The sequence below is a fragment of the Ursus arctos genome, unplaced genomic scaffold, assembly GCF_023065955.2.
Source record: "Ursus arctos isolate Adak ecotype North America unplaced genomic scaffold, UrsArc2.0 scaffold_21, whole genome shotgun sequence".
NCBI classification, from domain to species: Eukaryota; Metazoa; Chordata; class Mammalia; order Carnivora; family Ursidae; genus Ursus; species Ursus arctos.
The window spans coordinates 14,082,638-14,106,374 of NW_026622886.1; the positions used below are offsets into that span (position 1 = coordinate 14,082,638).

At 38.5% G+C, this 23,737-nt stretch overlaps 1 protein-coding gene across 1 annotated transcript in view; it reads right to left on the reverse strand.

Moving 5' to 3' along the window:
• The window catches only part of ANO4 (anoctamin 4), a 394,735-nt gene that overhangs the window by 268,468 nt on the left and 102,530 nt on the right, over positions 1-23,737 (reverse strand). The gene's annotated exons all lie outside the window — the stretch shown is intronic.

The window sequence follows — 23,737 nt, forward strand, 5'->3', positions numbered from 1 at the left end:
CATCCAAAATATTCCCATGAATCAGGCAGAGATATGTACTTTTGCCCTGTTTACAGTTAGCTCTAGAATATAAAAAAATTTAGTGGTTTGGCCAAGGTCACCAAATCAAAGCCAAGTCAGAAGTCTGCTGCAGTAAATCCTCTTGTCTAATAGGTTCTATCAGATGTTCAAATCAGGACATTGCTTTAGCTCCAAATTATGTAAAGCTAATCACAACTTTACAAAAGAGAATCAAAATGCTTGCTATCCATACTTCCATTTGAGCAATGATAGAAAATAAAAATCATGAAGCTTCCAAATTCTATTGAAGGACTGTGTACTAAAGAATAACTTCGGATGTCCTAACAGGTATTAGCATCAATAAAAAATGTTTCTGTTTATAACACCAAATTGTTGAGTGATACTATGGGTTTTTCCAAGTGTTTCCATTGGGGGAAAATGAATAAACTGTATGTGGGTTTTCTCCATATCATTTCTTATGACTTCATGTGAATCTACAATTAATCTGAATAATAATTTCAATTGGAAAGTCTAATTACTGGTTTAGCCAAAACTAACAATAAGATGAGAGGAAAATATGACCCTTATTATTGTGATCTTCAATTTTTCAGTGTTTAGAGTATTAATTCATTCAAAGTCTTGGGACGTTTTAAGAGCTAACACTAAACAAAGGATATCTAGGTACAAGATGACTTCCTAATTAATTTGCAATCTCATTTATGCCTCACAATAACTGTAAGGTCAATGTATTAACTAATTCAGATTAAATATTAGAAAACAAACAGAGCAGTTAAATAATTTTTATAAGCGCAGGACTTGTGAGGGGGCAGTGCCAGGATTCAAATTCATGTCTGTGTGACTCCAAAACCTGGTTTCTAAGTTACAGCCCAGGTCCTAGGTTCTTTCCTTCCACAGGTAATTCACTCACTTGAGGCATCCATGTCTTGTATTCAGTGAAGAATTTGAACCAGATGGCATCAGATTTCATTTCCAATTCTAAATATTGGGTAACTTACATTGAAATGGAAAAGGAAATGTTATACATGCTATCCAAAAAACAACTCTATAATAAAATATTACTTTTTCCCCATCCCCCCCTTTCTTTAGTCTGGATGGCTGTTAGAAGGAACTATACAGCGTGTTTTTTAAAATTCTTTCAAAGTTCATCATATAGACATGTATCATATATAGATGTATGTATCACATGGACAATAAAAAGATTCTATAGCAAGTATCTTAAGCCATGAAAAAAGGAAGCAAATTTATTGGCTCATGTTACTGAGATGTGCAGGGACAGGCTAATTTCAGTCACAGATGGATACTCAAAAAACCCCTGGCAAGAGACAAAGGAGGGAGAGAGATTGCCTTAAGCTGAAAAGGGAACAGAGACCTTGACTCCAAGCTATCTCTACCCTTTAAGCCCCAGAGAAATTACCATATGCCAGCCAGGCCTCTGCCCAGATGAACTTTTCTTTTAGGTGTCATCTCAAATGTCTAAGATTCCCTTAAACTCACACCCACCTCTGGGTCCTACTCTCTCTGGCCCCTTTACAGCTTCTTAAGAGAACTCAATGCTCTCACCATCTCCATCTGCTTTCCCCCTCCTTCTGTTCACTCCTTAATCCCTCCAATCTCCCCCCCCCCACCCCCAAATCACACCAAAGCCACTTTTGCTTAGGGCACAAGGACTTCCGTCTTGCCAATATGATGCACCTTCTGTGCTTTCAACTTTTTAATCTTCCAGTAGCACTTGACATGATAGACAACTACCCTCCTCAAACTTCTCTTCTTGGATTCAGCAATAAAAGATTCTCCTGGCTTTCCCTCTTCCTCTCGGGCTGTTCCTTTTCAATCCTTCATCTGTTGTGTAAGGAGTTCAGATCCCTGAGGCTGCCATATGGAGAGACCTCGAAGAGAGAGTTGCCTGAGAAGCCCCAGCCATTGGAGTCTTTCCAGCCAGGCAAACTTTGTGGGATGAAAAAGCTTTGAGGGGACCCCAACCCCCAGCTGGTGCTTGAAACCACAACTAAGAATTACCTAGATGAGCCCACTCAACCCACAGAATCATGAGGGAAAAAAAGACTGTTACTGTTTAAAAAAGTTTTATTTTTAATAATCTCCTCTTCCTCTACCCACCAATCAAACTGGATTTCACCACAGTTTGTCCAGGGCTCTTTTCCCCTCTCTCCTCCTTGCCAATCTCCCCCATTCCCATGGTATTAATACTATGAATATACGGACCCTCTCAAATTTAACTCTTGTTTTGACTGTTCCACTGGCTGGCTATTTATACCTCCACGTCATGCCTCATAGGCTTTTCAAGCATAACAAACCACAACCTTAATTTTTCATCCCTCCCTCTCTATCCCCTCTCTCTCCAAAAAGCAGCTTCTCTTCTGCTTTTCTCGATAAAGGGCTCACTCCGCCCTCCACCCATTAGATAGGCCAGAAACATCCTTCTGTCTTATCATCCCACACAGCTAGTCTACTGGCAGGTTTTGTTAATTCAGCTCCCACAATATACCTTGAACCTATTCACTTTTCTCCAAGTCCACTTTCCCCATCCAGTCCAAACCACTATCCTCCTTCCTACAGACCCAATTCTTAACAGGTCTCCTCACAAAGAGCCTCATCTTTTTCCAATACATTATTGACAAGGGACAGAGGAATTGCTGTGAAATGAAATTCAGAGCATGTTACTCTCCTGCCAGAAACCCATAAATGCCTTCCCAATCTAGATGAGAAAATATTAAACCCAGCTGTACCTCCAAGTACTCCCCCTTCCCAGAACTGCAACTTTTCATCCTTCCTATCTCTTTCCTTAATATTGTGTTTCTTTCCTCTTTGTACTACTCCTGTTCCAGCTGAAATTATCATTCTGATTTAACATTTAATTCCCGCCTCCAGAATATAAACTCTGTGAAGGCAGGCATCTTGTTTATCTTGTTCACCTCTGTAACCCTAATGCCCAGAACAGTGCCTGATGTACAGTGGACACCCAATAGGTAACTGCAGAATGAATGAGTGAATGAATGAACAAACGAACAAACGAACGAACATCTTTGATGTGCCTTGCCTTGTCTCTGACTTAAAGTGAAAGAAAGAAAGAAAGAAAGAAAGAAAGAAAGAAAGAAAGAAAGAAAGAAGTTTATTAGCTTAAATTCTATCTGAAGAGAAGTGTCTAATAACCAATATGCTTTCCTTCTGAGCACTTTTTCAATATGAACAACATTATATATTTCAGACTAAACTCTAAATTCCCACCACTGCTCTCAGATTATTCCATGCCACTCTATCACCATGGATGAATTATTTACCCTAAACTGACTAATTAAGCCCTTCCTTTCTCCTTGTTCAAAATTCTAATCAAGTTAAAAGTAATTTGTCTGTCTTGAAGGGATGGCAATCATTCCTAACAGTAACAGAATTCTCTTTTGCCTCTCTGCCTTCTAGGTTACAGGGTACTTTCTGACACCAGTAAGGTCCCCAATTCTGTTAAACACTTTGATGAGGATTTGCATACATAAGTCTGGGATCAGTAGTCGAGGAGAATTAAACTGCTCTATAAAAAGAAATGGAAGTTCTTAGGAACAGAGGTGTGAAGGGTATTTTCTTAATATAGAACGAACAATACTTTTAGAGTTACAACATCATAGTGATGGGAAATTTTACCAATCCAGACACTTTAGAGAACCTGATAATTCTTGACTGGCCTTGACAATTTGTTTTCTCAGAAACATGATTTGATGGTGATGATGATAATGGTGGTAGTGGTGGTAGTGACCACTAAAATAATAATAATAATAAATTATTAATAATAAATTATTATTATTAAGTAGCCTCCACTCATGACCCCGAAATCAAGACCTGAGCTGAGATCAAGAGTCAGATAAAATAATAATAATAATAATAAATTATTAATAATAAATTATTATTATTATTAAGTAGCCTCCACTCACGACCCCAAAATCAAGACCTGAGCTGAGATCAAGAGTCAGATGCCCAGATGACTGAGCCACCCAGGCATCTCAGAGACCACTAAAATTAATAATAATAATAATAATAATAATAATAATAATAATAATAAGTAGCCTCCACTCATGACCCCGAAATCAAGACCTGAGCTGAGATCAAGAGTCAGATACCCCACTGACTGAGCCAGCCAGGCATCTGAGAGACCACTAAAATTATTAAGTGATGACAATGTATCAAGCACTGTCCTAAGCAGCTAGAGTGTACTACCTCAGTCTTCCTTACAACTTGCCTAGAGTCACCCAGAGAGTAAGTGACAGAGTTGGATTTGGACTGTATTTGGCCCTGCTCTTAATCACTATGCTAACAGAAGAGCAACAGCTCCTTTACCGTAATTCTAACAAAGAATCACTGGCTGGTGATGCTGGCGAAACAGGAACTTTAGGAAAAAGAAATTGTATCATGTAGGAGTTTGCCCACAAAAGAAGAGAAAGGCTGAGTTAAGCATGAATTTAGGTTTTTAATAAAAGTGCTTACCAAACTTAGAAGCACAGCAAGCATGATGTTACGCTCAGGATGTTCTAAATGGGAACTCGTCTACCTCAAAAGGAACCAGAGACTTTAAGAATGACATCCACGTACACACGTGCTTGCAAGCATACACATGCACAGGCAGCTCTGAGGAGCAGGCAAAAGAGCAAGCTTCTAGAGAAAATAACTAGTTAGGAGAGAACTTTCGGAGGGTGTCAGGTTTTAAAACAAGCACACAGAAGATGGAAGGGGAAACAAGTAACAAAGAATGAAACAGATGAAAAGCACTGACCTGTAAGAATGTCAGTAAAGTTTAACTAAAGCCAGGAATGAGACAGAGCCTGTGAAAAATGCCAAAGATGACAAAAAGGTTAGGCTGCAAAAACAAAGACATTCAGAGCCAGAAAATGAGTAAGAATATTATGTCCTTGGCTTTGGGGCGGCAGGGGGTGGGGGGGAGGGACACTGCAGTATGAGCATTTGTCAGAAGCTATACAGTATATTTGGCTGAGATATATGCCAGTGTCAGGTCCACCAATCTGGTTGACTCAGCTACCAGGAAGGTTCTAGACACCCACAATGAGGCAACACACCTTTCTTAAAAGGCACTAACAAAAATGTCATTGAAGATACACAATCACCTGACTTTAATTATTGTCTTCTACAAAGAGCAAACAGAAAAAGTAGACTAAATATTGTCAAAAAGTTCTTGACTAAGATAAAAGAAGGATGAGAAACCCCTAATTATTTCAAAAATTTCAGGCTCTGATAAGTTACATCCTAAGTTTCTGAAAGACTAGCCCAACTATGCAGAATCAAAAAATGGTTGTATACTAACACGAAATGTAACAGTCCCACTTCTTCCTTGCCTCAGGGCCTTTGCACCTCCTGTTCCCTCTGCCTGGACTACCTTTCACCCTGGATCTGCTTATGGTTTGCTCTCTCACTTTATTCAGGACTCTCCTCACTTATACCTCCTCAGCCTTCGCTGACCATTTTATTTGTATAGTTTGAAACCGCCTATCCATCATTACCTATCCTGTTACCCAGCTACATCTTCCTTCCTAGCATTTACCACTTCCGAAGAAATACTTCCACCTGTTTGTTGTTTAGCTGCAGTGGAATATAAGCTCCATGGCGATATGTATTTTGCTCATTCACCACTTTGTCAACCATACCTAAAACATACCAGGCACTCGTATGTGTATTTGTTGCATGGATGAATCAATAAATGAATATGTGTAAGATTAAGGAGACCTAGCTCAGTAATAGTTTTTATGGAAAAAGTCATGATGAATCAAATAATGGTAAGATTAGTATGAGCAAATAAAATTAGGTGGGAGCATTTCTAAAATGTCATTTTAGGCTTCATTAGTATAACAGTAATATCTCAGGGATACATTAGAATCTTTCAAGCGTATTTACTTTCATGATATCTATCCTTGGGCTGCTCTCCCCAAATTTCTGTTCCAGTAGGTATGTGGTGAGGCATAGGTTTTGTGGGGGTTGTTTTGTTTTGTTTAGTTTAGAGAGAGAGCTGCCATTGCCCACTTTTCTTTAAGAACCAGTGGCTGGACAAATGGAGATGGTCCTTTCATTGCGCTTTGTCAAACAGTGTTAGACGCGTACCTAAAGGATTCTAGCAGGGTCTCAAAAATAAGATGATGTGTTAGTTTTGAAGGTAGTTTTATAGTATATTGAGTGGAGGCTAACCAAAGACAAATGCAAGAAATAACATTTCATAGCCCAACATGCCCCCTTGGCCAATATACGTCCAATAAATGTCACTTCGAGGATCTTTGGGAGAATTCTGATACTGCCAGTCTGGAAAAGGGATATGCTTGGCCTGGAAATGAGCTGACAACTTGTGAGGGCTGCCTTCACATACCTGAGGGGCTGTGACTCAAAAAAGGGATATGGTTTTATTTTGTTTCCAAATCCAAGCTCCAGAACGACTCAGTAAGAACAAGTAAAAAGAAGAGCACTGAACAAGAAGCCACCTAACTTCGGTCCATCTCTTCTCTGACACTTCCTACTAACCAGCATGACCTGAACAAGTTGTTTACCCTCCCTGGGTCTCAGTTCCCCAACTGTAAGTGGCATAATGCCTGTTTTTTTCCGAACCAACCTAGTAGTACAAACTGTTTCAAACTGGGGAAATTCAAACGGAAACTGACAACACAGGTTATCGATGTGGCTAATGTCCCTTATCTTTGAGAAGTCATTTATTCCATCCTTGTGTACCAGAAGTGCTATGTAAAAAGTACTATGGGATCCATGTTTGGATGACAAGCAGAGTAGTTATGTGCAAAGCATTACTTACTCAGACTTCAGAGAAGACCAATACACACTGTAGACTACAGCACATTTTACAATAATTCACTATTTTTCTCAGAGTCTAAGCTCACAGACACAGAATCATTGTTTCTTGCCAACCTAAATTCACCAGTGGACAGCATCTAAATCCACTCAATCTACAAAAATGAAACAAAGTTCTGCCTAAAGAAGTCTCTAAAATGATTATTTGTCTTAAACCCCTAGCAAGCAAATTTCAAACAAGCAGTGGGTCCTGGATATTTTACCTTATTTCAATGAGCAGAAGACGTCTCTGATTTTAAGATGTCCATTATATGTACTGAGAATTCAAACAAAAAACTACCACCAACTAAACTATGAAATAATGCTTTCTTATTTTTAATTTTTATTTTATCTCTATCGAAAGGCTCTTTTAAACTCACTTAGACTGGTATTTTATCCTATATCATTCTTGTACATAAATTAAAAAGAAATAGACTGGCTAAGTTATCCCTAATCTCTGTTCGTTTGCACAGTGTGAATGCCCAAATCAGTTTTGACTAGGTGTTTCCAGTCTCAGTGCTTCCCACACAAAATCATTCTCTGTGCCATTGAGAGGGATCCCATGTTGTCTCAGATTTTCTCATCGGAGCCACTGACACTAATTCTGCAAGTTCTGGTACAAACCCACAGATAAAGGCAAGGACGTCACAACTGCAGACTGGCCAACAGCACATAAAGGATGCATCTTAATCCCAGAGAGATAAAGACATGCATCTTAGAATCAGTAAACTATAGTATATAATTCTGGGAGGATCAATTTTTAAAAATCTTCTAACTGATAATGCAACAGGCCTATCTTCCCAGGCAGCTCATTAGTGGTGTTCTCAATCTTCCACTCCTCAAGGCTGGATATGGAGCCTACCTGTCACGTTCCTTCTCTTTCATCTACTCCATCTCACTATATTCTTTTCAATCCTCACTTCACACTGCATGACAGATATGTCAGGCACCTTACTCCTTAGTCCCACAGCCACATCCTCTTCCAGGCCTCCATCCATTTCACACACACTTTAGGATCTCAGTCTAACTTCCCTTCCCTCTTGCGGCCTCTCTGCCATCCCATGTATTAGAATCAGTGACCCTAGGGGCGCCTGGGTGGCACAGCGGTTAAGCGTCTGCCTTCGGCTCAGGGCGTGATCCTGGTGTTACGGGATCGAGCCCCACATCAGGCTCCTCCGCTATGAGCCTGCTTCTTCCTCTCCCACTCCCCCTGCTTGTGTTCCCCCTCTCGCTGGCTATCTCTATCCTGTCGAATAAATAAATAAAATCTTAAAAAAAAAAAAAAAAAAAGAATCAGTGACCCTAAAACACCCTTGTATTCATTTAATTCCTTGTTTGAGAAAAAGGGAGCCAGTGGAGATGCCCTAACACCAAACTCCCTTGAAGGCCCCCATCACCTGACCTCACTCAAACTATTTCCCACCTTCCTCATCGCACATGTGGCCTGATACTTAGGCTGCTCTAACTTTTGTGCCCACCATATGCATTCCCAACCTATCTTTGCTCGAGCTATTGAATGCTTATCCAGTTCTTATCCCTTTCTCTTGGCAAAGTCTTCCTCGACTTTTTCAGGCCCTGGGAAATTCACCTTTTTTGTATTCCTGTTACATTAATGGTATTTCTTGGTTTTAGATCGAATGTGCACTCTGTTCCTCTTCCCTTATGACACTGTCAGCTTAGAATCATCAAAAACTTAACAAATCTTGGGGCTCAGTCATCTCCTGTCAAGTTGGCACCCAACTCATTTTTAGTCCATGCCCCTTCCAAACATTTGCTACTACATCCCCTCATCTTCACCACCGCCAAACTCAGCCAGCCATTGTATCTTATATTCCATACTTAATCATCATACTTAACCTTTGGGTTGAGTTGGGTTACATAAGGGCACCAAACTTCCTTAAATTCCATACTTAATCATCACAGGGATCAGCTAGTCAGCCATGCCCCCTACCCGGACCACCAACAGGCCAGATATAGTCCTGTGCAATATTGAATACCCAAGCCTCACTCATGTTGAACAGAATCAGCTAGTCTGTTAGAAAGAAGGGGTAGTTTCAAGAGGCGTGGGGGCTTTCTGAGAAGTGGAATTGCTTCAATATGTCTATGATGCTTCTATCAGACAATCACATGCTGAGTTGGAAATCTGAAGATAAAAAATCTGTTAATGCTATACTTTTATGGGACTTAACCGCTAACACTCTTGGGTCCTGACTTTTGGGCATAAGGAAACAGTTTTTATTCCTAATACTTCTCCCAACAATGGTTAGAATTGAGAGATATAATATGGTACAAACTCTGGAACCAGGCCGCCTCCGTTGGAGTCCCAGATCCACTGCTTAGTAGCTGTGTGACCTTGGGCAAATGACTTTAAATATCTGTGCCTTGGTTTCCTCATCTGTAAAATGGGAATGACAATAATACTGCTTGTCTCATAGGGTTGCTATAAGGATTAAACAAAAAATTCTCAGAACGTATCTGGCACAGAGTAGGTGGGTCAATAAATATTAGCTACCACATCATTATCACCATTGTTTTTTATTAGTTATTATCTTTTACTATTAAAAGAATAGCTGGCAGACCTAGTCCAAACACAAGGCAAAGCCTGGCTTCTTGGACATCCTTTCCTCAACCTGCCCACAAATCGTACTTTTCTCTGACCTCCTGTTAGCAGCCCTTTTCACTTCCAACGTAAATTCCTTCTCTAGGGATATCAACCCAGCTTCCCTCATAAGTTCCACACCTATTCTCTCTTAAAGGTCTTCTGACATCTTCACTTAAACCTTCCACAAGAACTTCACAGACAACATCTCTCTCCTGGCTCTCCATTAACCAACAGGATAAATCCCAATCGCTCAGCCAGCCTTCTCGTATGTATCTATGTGGCACTATTACAGTGCTACCCTTTATCAATGATCTAGACCTTGGCTCATGCTGTTCCCCTTCATCTGGAATCTCTTTCCCTTCTTCTCCATTTTATCATAAAAACTTTCTCAGGAGCATCTCCTGTGCCTTGCTGGAATACCTTCTCTTTCCTCTAGACACTCAAAGTGTTCTATTCCAAATACTCTAGTATCATAGCCATTATCACATGGGATGTTAGTTAATGGCTTCTCGCTTTCTTGTTAAAAGTTTAAGGAAAGACTTCATATTTAAATTCATTTTTGCACCCCTAATGCCTAGTACAGTACCTGACACAAAATGTTTTTCAAATTGATTAATAGGCTTCTGAACCCAGACAAGCCTTTACTAGGTGTTTTATGTACTTAACACAAATTTACATTTCTATCTGTGAGTACTCCAAAAACTTACTGACAGATGGAATATAAAGGGAAGTACGAGAGGTATTTTGCAAAAATTATCAACTCCAATAAATACTGGCTTAGCAGACAGATTATTATAAGTAATGCTTTGTATTTTTCTGGCATTGTCATATTTTTCACCGGATGAATGGGGCCCTCAGGCAGTGGTCCTGCTGTCACTAATTGAAACGTGTTTTCCTGATTTCGGCTTGGATTGTTTTGTTGATTCATGTAGTACCTTGCTTAATTAAATAATACAAGCATTGGGTTACATAAGGGCACCAAACTTCCACTTCACAATTCAAGAGGCCATGGTGGAAGGAACCACTCAGCATTAAATAATATTAAATAGCTGAAGATACTGGCAGCACCAGTTGCAATAGAAAAATTCAAATTATCAGCTTCCTGATAGCTGCCTACAGCCATACGGGATGTGTTTCATTTTACATTTGGAGGTTCTTCGGGTACATTGCAGAGAAAAATTACAATAACAAGCCCAGAATTTTCCACACGGAGATAAAACAGCACAAATAAACCAATAAATCAAATCCCTATATTGCAGTAAAATAGTCAACTACATTGGCATTACAAATTATGCAACTAATACAGATATTACGTGTATCTCTCCAAAATCCTTTTTAGCAGTTTTTGTTTTCAGTATTTCATAACATCAAAGCAATGATGCCAGGGACAGGAAAAATACTGAGAATAAATTGCAGAGATTCCAAATCCCAGTCCCTGCATCCTCTGTCACTTTTCCTTATTCCCTGTCGTTTCTGTAAGCCTCACTATATGCGATTAAGGAAGAAAAGCTCCTCCTTAAGTATTGTGCCCAAACTACTCATTATTCAGTCACTCAAAATGAATTTAAAAATATACACATAAAAGATATATGCCAGTAGGGCGCCTGGGTGGCTCAGTCTGTGAAGCATCTGACTCTTGGTTTCGGCTCAGGTCGTGATCTCACAGTCAAGGTTTCCAGCTGGGTGTGGGGTTCTGTGCTGGGTGCGGAGTCTGCTTCAGATTCTTTTCACCCTCTCCCTCCCCCTCTGCTCCTCCCCACACATCCTCTCTCTCTCTAAAATAAATACACAAAATCTTACAAAAATAAGATATGTCAGGCACTCTACAATCAGGTAAGGAAGGAAAATGAGTAAGACAGGTCTTTCCATGAAAGAGCTCACAGGCAGGTAGACACCTAGCCAGGCCTGTCCTGCCACCTGAGTGCAATGAACCCCACCCGCATGCCTGATGTGGGTACTCACTGTAATGACTGAAGTAGGTCTTCACACATCTGTGCCTCCTATTAGACCATAAGGCCCATGGAAACGGAGGCCACGTGTTGTTCATGAGTTGCCTCCATGGTGGTCCAATTCTCTCCTACATCTCTGATCTCATCTCCCTCTCCTTCACTCCACTCTAACCACACATGCCTCCATGCTGTTCCTCAGCCTGCCAAGGGAACACATGCCTCTGGCCCTTTATGTTTGTTGCTTTTGATGTGATCACTCTCCCTCTGCAGATCTGCATTGCTCGCTCCCTGTGCAAACCAGTTTTTGTTCAAATGTCGCCTTCCTGGTATGACCTTCCTTGACCACTTTTTGAAACTGCAAGTTCTGTACCAAAGCATTTTCTACCACCCCGCCACGCTTTATTTTTCCTCCATAACCAATATTACTAACACAACCCAAATTTTACTCATTTTGTTCATTGTCTCACTTCCTCACCAAAAGGCAAGCTTTCCAAAGAAAGGAATGTTTATGTATATACTACTAAATAAAGCATATACAACACCTAAAATAGGTACTGGTGCACACATAAGGGGTTAATAAATATGCAATGAATAAACTACAGGAACTGTAAAAAAAAAATAGTATGATACAATCTGTGCTCTCAAAAAATTTCTGGAGATTGAAGGGCAAAACTGGTAGGGAACATCTTGTTTGGTCACTAACCATCTATTTCTTCTTCTTAACACCATCACAATTTTCTTTTAAGGGGGTATCTGTTTCCTACTATGTATAGTCTTTGGGGATGGGAAATCCAGGCACCTGACCTTCTTCTAGGGCAATCAAAAAGACAAATCCTTTAACTCATTGCCCTGGTGTGGCTGGGCTGAGCCCATTACATGGTCTCTTCCTATTTGCATCGTGAGAAACTGCCACAACAGCAGGAGAAGTGGTTGGAGTTCATTCATCTCATCAATGGCTTGCTGATCAGACTGTTCCAGCTATGAGACCATTTACCAGATTCTTCATTCCTCATCCATGTGATACTGCCTTGTTCCTATCCATTTCCAGCCCTGGTTCTCTAGGCACTGGTGAATTCAGTGGGCTACACACAGCCTATCCCCAGATTTTCTTTCTTCACTCAAGTTAACCAAATCCATTTTTAAAGCTTCTAGCCAAAAAGCCCCAACTGATACAACATGAAAAAGAAAGTAATTCACAGTGGTATCTTTTTAGTGACAAATAACTTTCCTTATTTGGCTCAGAGAAGGATATAAGTCTCATGGGCTTCATGTAAGAGATGTGACCAGACCTGGTCTTTGAAGTATAGACAGGATCTGGATGGTAGAGAAAGGTGAGGCTCTGAGGCAAGGGAAACAAAACAAAGATTTTAAGAACTCCTATGAGCCAGGTACTCTGCTAGACACCTGACCCAAGAACCCACAATTAACAAGAAAGTGGTGGAGCTTGGACTGGAGGTAATATCAAAGTGTGGTTTCAAGGGGATGTAAGATTAAGTGCCTAACAGAAAAACTGCTTAATTAGAGAAGAGCTGAAAAGATCTGAGATTAAATATGAGGTAGTCAATGGTAGAACATCTCAATTTCAATCTTCAAGTTACGACTACTCATCTCTGAATAGGCTAGAGGCTAGAAACAAATTTGGTAAGAATCACAAATTTTCTCAAAATTTTTCAAAAATTTGTGATTCTTATCAAATTTTTATATGAAATAGTGAATGAGTTATCTAAAATAGTAAACTAATGTATTTGTGCATATTACTAACAATATGTTCCATTTGTTTATTATTCTTTTCATACAATTTTTTCTTGAGCTGCAACAAAACCCAATGACTATGATCAGATGCTGGAATGAAGGTGTTAAATGTTAGTTTTTAATTTCTCCATTATTTAAAAATAGAGACCGGGCACCATAAGTTACATATTCCATTTTCATTACCCTGTCTAGCTCCTCAATACTTTTCTGGAAACCACGCATACCTTCCCCCATACCCTTCATATGGGTTTAGTTCTGGTGTTCACAAATAAATGGAGAAAATAAACTACAGAGTATTTTGAAAAAAAAAAAATTTTTTTTTACATGGTTAGAAGTGTCAATCCCAGGCAATCAGTCTTCTAAAAGTCTAAAACCAGTTGCTTACACACAAGTTTAAATATTTATTGAGCTTAAGTGTTCAAAGCATTAGCAGGAAATGAACATTTTTTTTTTAAACAAAAAGTAATTTAATATTTGTGAGTCTAACATCCAGAATTGACAACCATTGATATATTATTATATGAGTCTTTGTTTTTTCTTTTTTTTTAAGATTTTTTTTTTCCCCCCCAGAAATCTCTACACCCAACCTGGGGCTCAAACTCACAACCTTGAGATCAAGAGTCAGATGCTCCACTGACTGAGTCAACCAGGCACCCCTGAGCCTTTGTCTTTTCTAATGGAAAAAATAAAAACTTACAGACAAATGTTATCTAAGTCCTATTATCAGTCTCATTCTTCTTCCAGTTTGGCCAATGGGAGAGAGTGAAGAGAGAGATTGGTATCAATTTTCTCTATAAAATTGCTTTGGGTGGGGAGGTGCCTGAGTGGCTCATTCAGTTGAATGTCTACCTTCGGCTCAGGTCATGAGCCCGTGGTCCTGGGATCCAGCCCCACATCGGGCTCCCCGCTCAGCGGAGATCCCGCTTCTCCCTCTCTCTCTGCCACTCCCCCACTTGTGCTCTCTCGCTCTCTCTCTGCCAAATAAACAAACAAAATCTTTTTTAAAAAATTGCTTTGGGCTGACTGAGTCCCCTGACTGAAGGGCAAGCTTATTTCAAGTTGGCTCTATCTCCAGGACTCTCTCCTTTTAGATGCCAGTAACAGCTCCCAAGATTTCTACAGGAAATGAACAATATATTAAAGGTGATGAGATAGATCTGGGAAAGAAAGCAATGATTGAAATCTTGTTTCCTCTACTTTCTCTTTATTTAAGATGGTATCTTTAAGACCATGTTGTCCAAAATGGTCCAATAAATTCATTTCTGTTGTGATAAGATAAAACTAACTCAGCACATCTTGAGAGGCAAATGGTTTCGACTTCGCGGCTGACTACCTGAAATCATTGATCAGTAGGTTTGAAAACACACACACACACACACACACACACACACACAAGCAAAAAGCACAACAAGGAAAAGAACTATTAGCTGAATATTCCTGACTAAAGCAAAAGTTCCAACATCAGCAACATAAAATAATATTTACTTAAGTGGACGCTTTATACGTTTCTGAGAAACGAGAATGACTCCTGAGGTGATGAATGAACACTGGCAAATGTCATCAGTTCTATGTGGATTAGAAGACTAGTTATTTAAAGAGATATTCTTTTCTCACTGCTAGTTCTCCCTAACAGGTGTTTCAAAGAAGCTACTGGTCTTGCTTCTTTGCCAATTGACCCCAACACCTACCCCTACCCAGGCAAAGACAGTTTTGGTCATAGATTTTATAGAAAGGATTCCTGCACTGAAAAAAAAAATAATAATAAGTATGGACCTCAGTGGGCTTGTCGGGCATCCTGAAATATAAGAGTACATAATTCTCCTGCAAAGGTCATCTGTGTTCTTTCATGATAGGCTGCATCTTTCCGAGGGATCTTGAAAAATTACACAGAGGAGCAGGGAGGTGGAGCTTCCCTTTCTTCGTCAGCCTTCCCTCAGAGGCTGTGCAGCAGAAGGGCTAAGCACAAGGATAGCGGAGACTGGCGGGTCTCAGTTCAATCCTGACTGTGACACCAGAACTGAGTATTGGACTGGTAATTTACAAATCATATCATTTGTAATATGGGAATAAAGATGGTGACTGCTATATTTCAATTTCCCAATAAATATTAACCACCAATATTTTCATTAAAATTCAGGTAAGCAGGCTTCAGAAAAGACAGACTCATTTTCTAAGTTATTTAGTTCCATTCCATCATTCCACTAGTAAGTTGTAGCCCAGAGAAGTGAGGGGACTTGCTCAAGGGGTCACAGCTAAGTGGATGAGTGGCAGACAGCCATGCAAAACCCTTGTTTGCCTACACGTAGGCCACTAGGCATTCCACTATAGTACAACTTGATGAAGCCAGGATCACAGATTTCACTAATTACATTTTATTTAAGTCTATGAAACATATCCTATGGTCAAACTTGCCCATACCGTTTTTCTGTGCCAGTCCTTTATTACTACACTCAGGAACGCAGTGTTCAGATTACTTTCTTCTTCCCCAGGCCCATCGAAAACAATTGTAGAAACAATTGATTCTTGTACATATCACATATTGGGCACACAAATATTCATTGATGGGGCGCCTGGGTGGCACAGTGTTTAAGCGTCTGCCTTCGGCTCAGGGCGTGATCCCGGCATTATGGGATCGAGCCCCACATCAGGTTCCTCCGCTAGGAGCCTGCTTCTTCCTCTCCCACTCCCCCTGCTTGTGTTCCCTCTCTCGCTGGCTGTCTCTATCTCTGTCAAATAAATAAATAAAATCTTTAAAAAACAAAACAAATATTCATTGAATCACTCAAAATTGAGTGACTTTATTTATGAAGCTACCTGTTCAAAACAAAACTCCAAGTAATCCATCTGGAATTTTAGCAAATCTCCATCAGAAAACCAATGGAGGAAACATTTTCTTCTAGGAGGGGGCCCTCTCTGGGTACCTCTAAAATGTATAATTCACAAGCATCAATATACTCAGAAGGCCTTATGCAAGGCACTTGGCAACAGAAAAATGGCTAAGTATCAACTATGGGATGTTTACAATAATGTCAAAGAAAAGTCACCTAATACAGTGTGGCAATGTTTTAAATGTCACAGTGTTTTCTACTAAAGTACTTTTATCAATAGCCACAGGATCTTTATACAGTTTTAAATATCAGTTTAAAATGGCATATTTAGCCAAGTTACAATGCAACAGAAAAGGCATTGTAACAACACAAGTTGTAAACACATTAAAATTTTAAATTGTACTATACACATGTAAAGCTCTTCGTCAGAGGGAAATATATTTTTATGTTACCAAGGGATAGATCCAGTCTACTTTCCACAAGAAGCAGTTTTCTTATAACACTTATAAAAGACATCTATCACTGAATTCAAAAAAGAAACAAAAAACATTTAAAAAAAATTTTTTTTAAATCCTGGCTTTTGCTCTCAAAGTAGATGATGCATAAGCCACCAATGAATACAAGTCGAATTAACCATGTCTTAAGACAAAAATGCTGGAGTAGTGGAATAAAATGCAAGAAACATGATTATTCAGCAGCCAGGTCATAACTGATGGCAGCAGCAGAGCACTGTCTGAAACCCTTGTTCAAGCAAGAAGGATGACAAAAGAGCCCTACAAGAGAGGCTGGAGGGTGGAATGAAATATGAGAGACTATGGACTATGAGAAACAAACCGAGGGCCTCAGAGGGGAGGGGGGTGGGGGAATGGGACAAACCGGCGATGGGTAGTAAGGAGGGCACGTATTGCATGGTGCACTGGGTGTTATACGCAACTAATGAATCATCGAACTTTACATCGGAAACCAGGGATGTACTGTATGGTGACTAACATAATAAAAAATCATTTAAAAAATAATAAAAATAAAAATAAAATAAAATAAAACTAAATCAAAAGAGAGAGAGAGAGAGAGAGGCTGGAGGGCCCACGTGATGTTCATTATGGCCCAAGAAGCAGCCCCGTGAGTGTCATCTGCTGTAAAGCCTGAGAGCAGATGGTCCCGGGTGACAGAACCTACTATGGTGTCATCCCCAGTAAGGAAAAAGGCATATTGGGATTAGGTAGGAGAATCTGTCTGGGTCCTACTCAAAGGATACTTTGAAACACTCATGTAGAAAAATGTAACATATTCCTAAATATTATTTAATTTCCAAAGCATCCTAAAAACTTCATTCTCTTAAGCAAATGTAGAACCATCTCCTAATTAATTCTCTGGTTTTCTGTCTCAGACTTCTTACCACTGCCATTTGAGAAAGCAAGTAGAAAAATGTGGTTTCCTCACATCATCTGGGGCCTCTTACATATTCTCTACTTTAAACAGCAACTCTATATTGCTTTGAAACGTGGTTGACAAGTGGAAGAAGCAGCCACCAGCCCAGCAACAAAAACCATCTTACATTTGGAGAGCATCCTACAGTTTATAAAAGCTCTCATGTCTATATTTTCACATAAGCCCCAATACAAGGATACGCAACACATAAAATTACTACTCCTCTTTAGAGACAAGAAGTGTATTTCAAACAAATTAATGGACTTGTCCAAAGTAACACAATTATTGAGTACAAGAGTCAAGACTTAAATATAATACTGTTATCATTCTCTAACATGGTGCAGCATCTTAGACAAACTGTGAACACATGACCTGTGAAACTATAGAAAATATGGAGTGACAGATAATTTTACATGGACAGTGCATCACGGAAAGCTATGGCACCCATTTCACAGAGGACTAGGTCTTGGCATTCATTAAGCTAAAGAAAGAACTGTATACAAAGTTTTTTGTTCCTGCAGTGTTGCAATCAAGCATAACTCAACATGCACGACTTTAATAGAGTGAATTACCTTGTATTGATTTCTTCTCTGAATTCTACCCAGAATAAAAATATCTTCATAAAGCAAAATACTGATTTTTACTTACATTCTAAAAATTCTAATGACAGAATTCTTACCAGTGATTTCTACACATATTGTACTGTGTTAAGGGAGAACAAAGTCAACTTTTAACTTTTCCACTAGGACTGGGATAATCTAACAACTAAATTAAAAATCTGGATATAAAAGTAGAAAGGGACTACCTTCTGTAGAGAGCTACTGTATGCCACACTTTGTGTGTTGGCCATTATACATATGCATATGTGTATTTTTATATGCATAAAGAACTACACAAGTACTATTGACAATATAGGTACATAAGTCTCTAGGAATCCTCACAATTACTTTATGAGGTAGAGATTATTAAATTTACTGGGCTGATGAGGAAATTGAGGATCAAGACAGACCTAAGTTACTTAGGTAACTTGCCTGAAACAGCAGTTATTTGTTATTGTTGTTGTTGTTGTTTTAAGTAGGCTCCATGCCCAACGCGGGGCTTGAACTCAGGACCCTGAGATTAAGACCTGAGCTGTGATCAAAAGTCAGATGCTTAACTGACTGAGCTACACAGTTGTACCCACAGCAACAGAGTTAGTTTTAAACCAAGGCCTATAACACCAAAGAACTTGATTTTAACCCCTACATATGACAACATATATTGACTCAGTTTTTCCATATAGTAGTGTATTTTTTTTTTAAGATTTTATTTATTTATTTGACACAGACAGCCAGCGAGAGAGAGAACACAAATGGGGGAGTGGGAGAGGAAGAAGCAGGCTCCTAGCAGAGGAGTCTGATGTGAGGCTCGATCCCAGAACGCTGGGATCATGCACTGAGCCGAAGGCAGATGCTTAATGACTGAGCCACCCAGGTGCCCCTCCATATAGTACTGTATTGAAAGAAATCAAGATACGGTTTTCACACATGGATCTCTACCAGCAGAGTACTCTAATAAAGGTACTTTGTCCCAACTAAAGAAGAACAAAGTTTAACTTAAGGATCTAGTAAGCTATATTAGGTTAGAGAGAAGAAGATTATTTGCATATGTATTTCTATCTCTACTTTTTGCCCCGCTCTTATTTGATTCTTGCTTAATTCTTGGCAATGCGATACTGGTCTTTCCCATTACTTTTTACAAGCAATCATGTATAAAAATTACAAAGAATAAGGTGGTGCTGTATGTGTTATTTTCCTAAACTAAAATAGCACAAAACCAAAAACTTAAGAAAAAAAAAAAAAAAACAGGGACTCATACATATAAATACTAGTAATTTTGAACATTTTTTTCTTAAAGTCTCCTACATACACAGGCAAAAATCACTTAAATGACTTTTATAGTTTTTAGGAAAGTGAAGAATTACTAAAGGTGGGAAAGCAACAGCAGACCTGCAGTGCCATAACCCTCCCTGCATGAGCCACTGACACTTGGCAAATGGGAACGAGATTATCAATAATTAAACAGTATCTAAAGGTGAGAAACCAAATGATCCCCTAAGTGCTCTGACTGGAGAATATATTCGGGGGAAGGGGAGTGGGTAAAGTATTAAGTATATGTAGGTTTCATACAAAATACTAAAAGGAACACAAATAAGGAAATGGTCTGAAATTAGACTAGACATCCTACCTGGCCAACACAAACAAGACTATGGACCTTACTCTGAATATAAATGCCTAGCACCCCCTAGCGGCTGGTGTACATTGATTTTTTTTTTATTTAATTTTTATTTATTTATATTTTTTTTTTGGTCAAGAACACATATTAAATCTTGTTTCTAGAAATAAGACTAGATACAACCTACCTCTTTCCATCTGAAATCGTTTCAGGGGAATACCCCTCTTAGCCCTATACCACTAGAAACCTTCAGTTTCTCTAAGACATATATGTTAGAAGTAGGGTAAATAATGAAGGCAAGATACATAGGATAAAGAGACTTCATGTAAGCTTTCTCCTGGGAACTGACCAGCTCTGGAATGTCTGCTAAAGTCCTTTGCATCTTAAACAGCTGGACTTCATACCTATTTTATTACACACAAAAAAACAGAATCTAAACCATAAAGCAATCAATGCTAAGAACATTTTCTTTGTTACTTAAATAATCTTACAGAATGTGTCTAATTATATCATCAGATATTGACATTTAATTTTCCTCCAAACCAATCATTTGTGAATTCTATTCATTCAAGTAATATTTATTGAGCTCCTACTATGTGCCAGGCGTTATTCTAGGCACAGCAGTAGACAAAGCAAAAAAATAAATCCCTACTTTCATTGAGTTTACATCTTAAAAATGAATAATACATTTAATTAAAATTTATAGTTTCTTGGATTATAAACATGCTAAGGGGGAAAAAATCAAAGAAGAGGAGATACAGACTGTTACGGGGGAGGGGTTTCTTGTTTGCTTTTTGTTTTATTTTGTTTACAAGTTTAGATAAGAAGACCAGAGACAAGTCAATGAAAAAGATTTTGAATAAAGCCCTGAAGAAAGTGATCAAGGGAGCCATGTATATAATGATGGAAAAACTCCCCAGGCAGAAAGGAAACATCAAGTACAAAGGTCTTAAGCAAAAACATAATCGGGTGGGTTCAAGGATCATTAAAATGCCCTCTGTGGCTGAAACAGAGTACAGGAGGAGGTGAGAAGTTGAACACAAAATAGTAAAGAAAGCCACGTCGTATAAGGACCATCATAAGGATTTTGGCTTTTATTCTGACTGAAGCAGAAAGCCATCATAGGATTTCAGAAAAGAAGTGATATGATCTGACTTTAACATTTTACAAAATTACTCTGGCTGCTGGATTGAGAACATACTTTGAAAGTTAGCATAAGGAGGGGGCAGGACATAAGGAGGAAGACCAGTGAAAAGTCTTTAACAGTGAGAGATAATGGTGGCTTGCACGAGGATGATCACAGTAGGGTGGTGAAAACTGGTCAGATACTGATTAAATTTAGATTATTTTGAAGGTAGATCCAATAGATGCAGGATATGAAAGAGTTCAGTAAAGGATGATACCAAAGGTTTCAGCCTGAGTAATAGAACAGAGCTGCCATTTACTGAGATGGGGAAGACTGCAGGAGGAATTAGTTTGGGAAAAATATCAGGAGCTCAGTTTTCGCCAAGTTTGGAATCTCTATGAAATCCAATACTTGGATATGGCAGTAACAAGAACTATTACTGAAAGATTTATATATTGCATTTACAATCAAACACAGCACAAGGTAAGGAAACAGAGCATTGCAGTTGGGAGAAGGAAAACATCCCTACAACTTCCAACAGACAACACTAGTTCAGCACCACGGACAGTGTTTGATATATTGGTAGGAGCAAACACAGAGAGAGGGGGAGAGAAAGAGAGGTATTCATCATAGTACACCCATGAGTTAGATTAGTGGAACTCAATGTATCAAATATTAATGGATCATCCTGGTTATCTGTAGCCATATTAGCTGCATCCATCAAATCATTTACTAAATGAACGACCTCTGTGAATCTTTTTCTATGGCCAATCACCATTTTCCATATCTTTCTTTCTCAACTGCATCTTCAGACATATTTTTTTCTGTCTTTAAACACATACTTCAGAAAAATCTGCTTATACATTTTCCAAAGCTGTCCTCTTCAGTCGTTTTTCACATTCCAATTCAAATTTTCAGTCTTTAGTACATTTTCTTTCACTTCTAACCATTACTCTTTTTCAACTAATCTATGCTCATTTATATAAAACATCACATCAACCACAGTAGAGCATGGTGCAACTAATTTGCCCATCATTGGTGCTTGGCTGAGGTCAAGATGATTACATTTTTCTGCCTAATGATTTGACTGGTCCAAATTCCTCAGTGATATATATTCTCAAGATCGTTAATGTTGGTAACAAGTCCTATGATAAAGTAATTTTGTGCAATTTAAGCTTTTTGTTTAATAATATCTAACACATTATAAACAATAACACAAATGTTGCAGGGAGACATCTGAAAATGTCCAGTCAATAGGCTGTAAATAATAAAAAATCCAGAATCATATCATTCCCTTTTAAAAAGCTGAAAACACAGATAGGCATACTTTGGATCATTTACCCAAGTAGCATTAGTTAAATTATGTGGAAATATGGTCATGTCCACACTTAAGGGTTTCAAATTTTCATGCCAGGCTGGAAATCCAGTTATCAAAGTCTAACTCCATATCTAACTTGGTCCTTCACATGTGAGGCCTGGACATTATCCTAGTCTTTACCCTATCTCAGCCACATTTTATCCTAAAATGTCCATTCTGCTCCTTAGATTTTGTATCTAGTTGATTATATGTGGCAGCATGGTGCCATTTTGGAAGCCAATGGGTTTAAATTCTACCTTAGCCTATCTACCTATGTATGATCTTGGCCACATCATTGCATATCTCTTAGCCTTAGTTTATACATCAAAAAATAAAAAGATATTACAGAGTAGTTAGAAGATTAAATGAGATTTATGTACACAAATAGTTAAGCATAGCCAGGCTCATACTCAATAAATACTAACTTTCTAGATAATCCAGTAATTTCATATTTGTCTGTTTTCTTAAATTGCTATCAAGCAGATTGAAATACTTTTTACTTGTAAACCAATAATAACTACTATCTGATTCTTCAAGTAAAAGATTAAGGATCCTATGTATGAAAATGTAGACAGTTGGGACATATTCCTTCCTATGCCACTATTGATACCAGTGAAATTATTTTTAATTCAAGTAAAAAGATAATTTATGATGAGAAACATGAAAAAGCTCACCATTTTATGAAAAATAGATCCAATTTCATACAGCTTTTCAGCAAAAATCTATGGCTAATTTGCACAGAAATATTTTGCTCCCTTCTAGATATTAAGAATCTTTTTGAAAATGGACAATTAAGCAAGTTAAAAAGTAAAACCACAATATCTTAGTTTAATATTCATAATATACTTCCTTTGTTTCTGACTCCACTTAATGCGTCAATACTAGAATTAAAATATCTGTCATGGGAGTTTCTATGACAACTTAGTTTTCTGGTCTCTGAAGCCATTTCCTCTGTGAAGTAAACATTCACTGTTCTGTATACTTCATTGATAAGATCTTTCCCACAGGCTGCCAATGTTGCTTTATGCATCACATACTTGGATGTTTTGGACAACTAATTCATTCCCATCTGTGACAACTTGGCATTATCCAGAGTTGTATTTCTGTAGAATACCAGACTCTTTCTAAATCAGTTAATATGGCATTATACTCTGAGACCAGAAGTCATTCTGTGCCCATCTAAGAAAATGCATTCTTTAGAAAAAATCTCTAAATCTACGAATTTAAACTAAATAGAAAGAATGTTTGGTTGGAGGATTTTGGGAAATCTGTGCTGCTGTCTTTTTATATTTATTTTTTTATTCCTAATGGAATTTCCCAATCTTGGAAAGGGATTCTTTTTAAACTTTCATTCATTCAACAAGCATTTATTAAGCCCTTCCTCTGCAGTACAGAGTCCTTTTTAAAGTGAGGAATTGGAGACTTGGAGGAGCAAGTGACATGACTAATGTACAGGACAGCTAAGTCCAACACCAGATCTTCCTGCTCCTAACCCAGGGCTCTTTTTAAAGTGCACAGTCTCCTACACAGCCTCAAAAGCACTCAGTTGTGAAAAACAAGCTCAGAAATCCTTGATTTGATTTTTATGTTGACATTATTTTTTCAATTACTCATCTGCCC